At 39.9% G+C, this 8,946-nt stretch overlaps 1 long non-coding RNA gene across 1 annotated transcript; it reads left to right on the top strand.

Moving 5' to 3' along the window:
- Positions 1 to 6,357: 6,357 nt before the first annotated feature.
- Positions 6,358 to 8,487, top strand: LOC121308830. Its single transcript, XR_005948568.1, has 3 exons — positions 6,358 to 6,447; positions 6,596 to 6,716; positions 7,811 to 8,487. It is a non-coding gene; the product is annotated as an uncharacterized LOC121308830 (long non-coding RNA).
- Positions 8,488 to 8,946: the final 459 nt, after the last annotated feature.

The raw sequence follows: 8,946 nt of genomic DNA, 5'->3' as shown, positions 1-8,946 counted from the left end.
CCCCTGGTAACGGCTTGGCTCCGGAACCCTGAGGCACCAACCGTGCAATAGCCTTAGAGAGTAAATCTAAGCCTAGGATACACGGGTCCCCAATGTCAGCAAGCCAGAATTCATGGGCCAGGAGGAGGTCCCCCAATCAGATTTCTAGAACTCATTTGCCATGGATGGGTGCCACTTGGCCAGTGAATGTCTTAATCCTGGCTGTAGTGGGGTGCCACACTTCTAGGTTCCCCCCTTTGTCCATAGGAAGGGTGTCGGGGCATAGCAGACTAATGGTGGATCCGGTGTCGACCAGGGCCTGTAACTGGAATCCGTTAAGCTGGCACTGGATATGCAGGCTTCTCCCTTGTCCTATGCGCCCGACGAACCCGAGGGTTGCTGGTTTGGAGGGTGCTGTAAGATGGGTTGGTGGTTCCTCCACTACGCCGACCCGCTGGCATTTCCCCGGCGGCTTGGGGGGCTGAGGTGCCTTAGTAGGATCAGGCCAAGGTCATGGCTTGGTGAAGGGCCAGTGACACTGACAGCAGTTTGGCGGTTTCCGTGGTTGCTCTGCCTCCCCTTCGGGTTCCCCCTTGCTCTTAGTCCCGGAAAGGTCAGCAGCTTGGACGGTTCTGGTTCCACTATGGCGTCTGGCCCTGGACTCTTCCATTAAGCCTCTATTTTATCTGCCTTCTCAAGTACCTGTGAGATGGAGCGTGGGTGGGCCAGATGGACATGGAGACGCAGCTCTCTAGGAAAGAGGCCATGGATGAATAGGTCGAGGGCAAGCCATTCGGTGAGCTCAGGTGGCGCATCCTTGAAGGCACGGCTTGCCAAATGTTCAGTGTCCACGGCCAAGACACCCAGCTTTTCTGCAGCCTCTCTTTTCCTGGCATATACTTCCTGCTAAACTTCCCTGGCTTGATCAGGCTTGAGTGCCGCTCGCCAATGCGACTCGGAGCTGCTGCAGTGTCCATGTCATGTTGCCAGAGTGTGGGCTGCTGCTGAGCTAGGGGGCCGAGACAGACTTCCATCATCAGTGGCTGGAGTTCGGCGGTTAGCTCGGGCCCCGGGGTTGACTGCCGCTGGGCCGAAGCCTCGAGAAAGGTTCTCTTAGAGCATCATTTTCCTACAGAGTATGTAAATGAATCAACTGCCGAGTAAAAAAGATATCCTCCATAGGTTACGCATGTAATAATACAATAACAGATAAGTAAATGCACTTAAATTGATTACACATATTTACCTCAGACAGACTGCCTCATTCTCAAAGACATCATGTAGGCAACAAGCCTGAAGAAATTCAGTGGACTGATAAATTACGATATGGCGCAGACAACGTGCGAACTTCTCAGCTCAAACAGATTGAATGCAGTTGGACACCAGCTTTGAAGTACCAGTATTAAAAAGACACTCCAAGTCTATAAAGACACTGGTCCAGATGGTAAGCTTAGCTTGCAATCCCTCTTGCTTTATATTGACCAGCATGTTAGAGACAATGTCTCTTTCCTGAGTGCACTACTGTGGTTCAGTTGTATCACCTGCAGTTCTAATTCCACACTCTGAGTTGAAATGGGGTACATTTTCTTTCAGTCAATATATATAACAAAATAAAATATGTAGGAGAGGCAAGTGCAGCATTATATAAAATAATACAGAAGCAGCTCTCAAAAAAGGCAATTAACAAATAGTTCAACAAAAAAGTAACATAACATGAATGACAAACAATTTGTAGTTTTAGAAAAAATACTATTAGATAATATACAATACAGAAGACTAAAGGAAAACAAATACAGAAATAGACTCAATACCACGATGCGAGGAGGGTTAAACAGAAAGGAACAGTAGATCGTGACATTACTAACTGTGCAGTAAATGACATCAAACACATTAATAGATTTCAATAAAAATAAGGGAGAGTAGTTGCCATGGCATCAAAAGCCTATAATGACTGCCAATGTTTGTTTTCAAACACACTTTCCCTTGACAAAGGTATGTTTAACATACCGAAACATTGGGAAGTTGGCAGAAACATAACATTATATATACCATATACTGCTGTGCAAGTCTTAGACATGTTGCTTTGTTCTACTCTGATGCATTATGAGCATCAACAATTTCCTCAAAGCCCCCACTAGTGTTTTCTACTATTATAACAACCTTGACTTGCACAAAGAAGGAAAAACATTGAGTGAAATAGTTTGCATTACTCGATTTTCAAGCTGTGGTATCTGAAGCATATTCAACAGTACAGAGAAACATCATCTGTAATTGACAAACCCACAACCCAAAAAGCTGCCTAACAAGGATGAGCGATACTTAACAGAATACCTCTGTTAAGAAAGGGGAACAAGACTAAAAAGCTAAAATATCCACAAGAACACAGAAGTTGGACTATGGAACACTGGTCAAAGGTGCTTTGGACTGTTGATGGGTGGACAACGACACTTGTGCCTTCTGCCAGTTCTGCTGTCAATTCAACGCTTGTCTTTCTATTCCTTAAAGATATTATCTTTAAGTATTGCTCATCCTTGTTAGATTGCTTTTTGGGTCTTCCAGTCGTGGGTTTGTCAATTACAGAGTCTGTTTCTCTGCACTTGTTGATTATGCTTCAGCCTTGCAATGTTTTTCCTTCTTTATGCAAGTCAAGGTTGTTATAGTGGTAAAAAAAAATAGTGGAGGGTTTGAGTAAATTGTTGTATGCTTCCAGATTTCCTGCATTGAAAATGTCTGTGTAAACCATTTAACAATACTAGCTCCCACATGCTCCAGTAGAATCTGCTAAACTGAACATTACCAGGGGCTACACAATTGCCTATACAATTCAAGTATATGGATCCTAATTAATTCATAAACCTGAATAAAAGATATCAGGATTGTGCTAATTCAATTTCAAATAGGCATACATGGGTCTGATATGACAAAAGCCTAAGAAACGTTCAGATTATTCCTCCTGAGAACATTGTACGAATCATGCAAGAGCCAACAAATTATGTAAAAGGCACATCTAGATATTATTTACTTCAGACCGATCTCCTCACAGATCACTGGAAATACTGCTTGAAATAAAATCATAATAATTTTTTATTACTGTTGGAAATATTATTCATACAAATGCCTTATAAGAAAAACATTATGGGGCTGATGTAAGTATAGGCACAGTGCACAGGGTCTCAGTGAGTTGGTCAATTTAGCAGTCGCACTTAAAAGTACAGAGAGCAGTAGTTGCTGTTTGACATTTGTGGAGCACGCAAATACAAACCAAAAAAAATATGTCAGGATGGGTAGCAAAGTCCTTTTGACACACGGAAAAGAAAAAAAAAGTTTTCCAAGATGGAGCTGAGAGTCTTAAAAAAAGCCTCGGCCAGCATCAGTTATGTATTGGCCTGCCCTTTTAGCATGAAATCCAGAAATGTGCCTATCACTGGAAAAGGTGGATTGGGCTATCCCTCCAGACATTCCAACTGTGGTCTGGAAGTAACCTGAAGCTAAGCAGTGCAGAGACAGTGCACACACTTTGACGTGTGTAGGGATAGTGGTTCCTTATTTGATGCTGCGGTCTAGCTCATCCCTCAATTCAGCTATTAGGTCTAGGATGACTTGCGGAGTGAGACGATAACCTTTAGCACTGCATCCTCCAGCATCCCAAACAAAGTGACCCTGGGATTGAATATACTGGGTTTTGTTACCCCTTTCACACAGACGAGTTATGACGTCTCAGAACTGGCATTGATGCAGCATTGTGCTTCTGCCGTTTCTGAACCACCTCTCAGCCTCTATGACTCCTTCTCTGCATCTCTCCCTGCTTGAGTCAGCACACTTAACCAGGGCGCACACCTCCAGGTAATAAATACCATGGACTGCATGCAGCCCATTAAAAGCACCGAGGGAATAGAGCTCACTGGTAGAGTTGGTACGTTGATATGTGATATCGGCAGCAGAAACGGCCATCACATACTGTCAAAGTCAACTTGTGTTTCGACAAGAGGGACAAACGTGTAATTATCATACATCATTATTGCATGGAAGGGGCCTGGGCAGATTTTAATCTTAGTAATTGAGGGTCCACCACACACTTGGTCTCTGTTTACACAGAATGAAGACTGTGGATGGGGCTGCACACTGGAAACATCCCAGACATTGCTCTTAAAAGAGCCACCACCACTGTTTGTGAGCACAGGAACCTTGGTCACTAGAAGCCTGCCTTCCTTAGTATCTGTGTTGTAATGGTAAACCGAGTGTGAAGGGGTATGCCACTGCTGGTCATATTCAAGACAATACTGTGAATATTGGCTGCCAGAAAGTTTAATCCAAATGCAGTTGCAAATGACTGCTGGATCTGAATAGAAGCCAGTAGTGGCATCTGATTCATCCAGGCAGTGCGTAGACGATATGCTTCACTTTATACTTTTCTATTAGAGTTATGCTAGTCTCGTAAAGTCTCAGTTGCCTGTTCTTCAAATATCTCCAGTTTTTTGCTCATGTGCTCCAGCGCTTTCTGCTGGCTGCACACACCACAGGTGTTCAGGTTCAGCGTGACTCTTCTCATAAACAGCAGAAAGGCAATGTCCACTGTCCTCTTGTGAAGAGTCAGTATGACACTGCCGCAAAACAGCAATGACTGCCAAGACAAAACAAGGACTTTTTTTTTTTTTTTTTTTTTTACCTGTAGTAAAGAAGAGAATAAAAACAAAGTGCACCAGTCCCAGCAGCCATGAGCAACCATGAGATTAAACATGTGATCTCAGGAACAGCTAGCGCAATCTATTAAAGGTCTAATGATCTATTGGCATGAACCTTTATGCACTACATACATTTTTCATGATATCCTTGTAGATCTTGTTTCAAGTTGGTATTTCCTTTATTTTTTCGGGGGGGGGGGGGGGGGATTTATAGGGAATAGTATGCTAAATTGCAGAAGTATAAATAGAAAATAACAAAATGTATACATAAGAGTTCAGTATATTAAACAGTTATTTGAAGTGAATATTTTTTTAATAATGTAGATATTATGAATTATACCTTTGAAGAATGTTGGACTCTGTTGATGCTATGACAAGATGACTGGTGGTGGAATACAACAAGAAGGTCAGACAGGAGTTTGCAGTTAAGTGCCAGAGAGTGCATTTATTTAAATAATAAAAAAAAAAAGAAATCCGCTCACAGATCAACAAAATCAAAAGAAAATCCTCACTCCAAGTCACCCAAGTGACCTGGAGCCCTGTCTGTGTCTGTGTCTGTCTCTGCCTCTGTCTCTGTGTCTCTATCTCTCTCCAACCCCAACTGCTGCCTCTTAGTCAGTTAGCACCAATTATCTAATTTGGGAACAGCCACATTCTCACATGTATTTGACAGGGATAGGAATTAACCCCCGTCCCTGCCAACCACCCCAACCAACACACAAACAAAACACCATTTCCGAGCAGGGCTCTGCCCTGCCACAAATGCACACCCATATCCAGAGTGGCATGGGCTTTGCTGAAAATACTGCAACGCTCATTGTAGTAAGCATTAATGTACTTGCTAAGAAGGGTGACACAAAGACTGGTGTGGCTCATTCTCAGGTATTTTAAGGCAGAAACAAATAAACACGGACAATTGTTTACATCAGTTCTTTGTAAAACGTCTCCCCCCAACCCCATCTAAATGAAGTTCTACTGTGCACTCCTGCACTGCACTCCAGACCATTGTGAATGATCACTTCATTTTTTGCATTGACATTTTATGGCTAGTGGTCATGGCACATTTAGTTCTAATGGCATAGCGGTACTTTGAAATACAGCTCTTCTTATTTGAAGGGTTCAGGCAGTGTTGGTATTGTATAGTAAGGTACCAGGTTTGTGTGTCCTCTTTTATGTTTTAATGGAACCTAGCAAAAAGGAAAACAACATGCTGTATTTTATGGAGTGAATGTACAACATGAGGGTCATTAAATCTAAAGCACCACAAATAAAATTGAAAGTGGAATAAGATTTTAGATATGCAATCAAGTGTTCAAAGCTCAATAACACTAAAACACAGCCTGAAATAGTCATTTGAAAATCATGTACTATTAAATACACCAAAATAGGGAATGTTATATTGGAAGCGGTAAAAAAAATGCCCAGGACTGTGCCCCCCCCAAAAAGGAAAACAACATGCTGTATTTTATGGAAAATTAAATCTCAATCAAATAGATAAAGGATAACATATACAGTATATACCTTCTTACTTCATTCTGCTGCTGCAACTCCTTTTGGGTGTACTCTACTTTCCTTCATCACCAGTGAATAATTGCTAATCCTGTTATTAGTCACAATGGGGGGTTCATTTACTGCGCTCATCGCATTGCAATTCAAGAGTGGGATGGCTATTGTAATGCAAGCTATAAATGATGGCTGCAAAGAGGGCTGGAGAGGACACAGAGGAAAATCGTTTGTGCTGACAAACCTGCGTTTTGTGTCCACAAGCTTTTCAAACTTCAGTCAGGTAAGACACACACACACTTCTCCCTGATGAAATGCATGCATCAGCAATATCAACAGGGTCAGTTTGATTATGATTTAATGTGTTTTTTCTTAACTTGTTAAACAAGATATAGATGTATGTTTGTGCATTCTTATTTTGCACCCTGTAGGATGAAGCATGCTCAGTTTGCAGCAGTCCTTGTGACTATATTACTTGCTACTTGTGTTACACCGGAGCCTGATTCAGGTGAAGAATGGAAATATCTAGGAAATCCACAGAACAGGAACCTGGTAAGTTATTTCACACTTTTATTTTGGTTAAAATAATAATTTTGTTAAACAATACATTGAAATTAAATACCAGTATATGATCTGTCAGTAAATGTAATACTAATCTGGAAATTATTTCTATGATTCTACAGTTTTGTATGCTGGAAATGAAGGAACGTGAATCATTTAAAAATGGATTATTCTTTTAATATTTCTCTAATACGTGACTAATCCTGTTTGATATACTACTTGCAGCTTGTTTGTTTGTAGGAAATTAGATGCTTATTAAAAGGGATTTTCTTTTAGATAATGTGCAATTCATTCTTTTTTTTTACTTGGAGCAAGCATCACAGATTAAACTTCCCTTAACTCCGGTATCAAAATACTGGTAACCCTTAATTGAAAAAACCCGGTATAAGCGAAGAGAAGAGACTGGTTAACGTACCACCTAAATGTCCTATGCTGGGCAGTTTTTTCTTTTTTTTTATTGAATTTAGTTTAGTAGTTTTCTATCTGTATGTTTAGTTCATGAAACTCTCTGCTAAACAATATAAACAGACTACTTTCTGAACTTTACTCTTCCTATATTCACATGTCTTGTTTGTGCACATTATTATGCAGTTATGTCCTTAACAGGTTACAATGCACACAAATAAATATTTGCTTTTAACTCATCTCCTGCACTGAAGATAAAACCTATGCACTTGGAATCCTTTTGGGAAATGCTCGTTTAAAAAAATGCACAAACAAGCTTTAAAGCTGGTATTGTGTGTGAATTACCAAAACAGCATATTAGTCTGCAATTAGACTGCGAGAATGATTCAAAGTAAGAAAAATAATTTGTGTCTAATTTGCTGGTGTCTTTTTATCTTTGTATACTAAATATAGCATACTACACAGTAAAAAAAAAGCCTGTATAATGACAGAAAACTACAGCATGAGGCTACAACAGACTGCTTTTATTTCTGTTTTGACCATCCTGGATCATGCAGAATTCTTTTTTTCAATATCTACACTTTTTCAACCAGTGTACCTGATGTAGATGGCTTGAAAGTGAGCCTTGATTGTTTAACAAGACCACGATGTCATGTTTGAACTCTCCGTTCTCTTCACAGTTTTACAACATTCTCCAGTCCTACTTTAACAGAAGAGGCATTAAGCTGGTTGGCATGGGGAGAAAAGACAAACTGCTCGGCAATATGGGAGGAAAAATAAACTCCAACTATGACAGATATAGGCAGAAGCTGGAGAACAACAGTTTTTATGTGTGAAAATGTAACAATTTCATCAATTTCAAACAATCACTAACTAAGCTGCAATTTCCTTTTGAAAACCCTTCTTTGCATACTTTCAGGTTTGGTATTTGCAACTACCAAAATTAAAATGTGTTTTAATGTTTTTTTTTTTTTTCAAATATGACTAAAATATATATAGGCTTTTGACAGTGAATAATTGATATTTAACCTTGAACATAAACACATGAGATAGAACATACACTATACTACCAATGCATAGTATGCAAAAATATATATATATGAATTTGCCCAATGCCTATAGAATGGCACAACTGGATTTAATTCAGCTCTTAGTTTCACATTCTTCGTGCACATCATGTGATAAGAGGTAAAGTGAAAGTTTGTGTACTGACTGAATCTATGCACTAAAGGGTTGCACCATCTGTTTTTTTTTTTTCATTTGAAGTTGCTCCAAACAAATAATGTGATTCTTTGGAGAGTTCTATCAAGTTGTAAACAGTTTTCAACAATTTCACAATAAAAGGTTAAGTTGGATCTATGCCAATCTCTGTACTCTGTCTATATATGTGTATTTTTGTTATCCTGTATACAACCATTAATTCTTGACCTAAGACATGAAGCATTAGTTAGTATTTTGAATGCTTAAATCAGGTCACCCTGTAATCTTCTTTGCTCAAGACTGAATAGATTCAATTCTTTTAGCCTGTCTGCATATGACATGCCTTTTAAACCCGGAATAATTCTGGTCGCCCTTCTGTGCACTCTTTCTACAGCAGTAATATCCTTTTTGTAGCAAGGTGACCAGAACTCAACACAATATTCTAGATGAGGTCTTACTAATGCATTGTACAGTTTTAACATTACTTCCCTTGATTTAAAATCAACACTTTTCATAATATATCCGAGCATCTTGTTGGCCTTTTGTATAGCTTCCCCGCATTGTCTAGATGAAGACATTTCTGATTCAACAAAAACTCCTAGGTCTTTTTCATAGA

The sequence above is a fragment of the Polyodon spathula genome, chromosome 3 (assembly GCF_017654505.1).
Source record: "Polyodon spathula isolate WHYD16114869_AA chromosome 3, ASM1765450v1, whole genome shotgun sequence".
Lineage (NCBI taxonomy): Eukaryota > Metazoa > Chordata > Actinopteri > Acipenseriformes > Polyodontidae > Polyodon > Polyodon spathula.
This window is presented reverse-complemented; position numbering and strand designations above follow the sequence as displayed.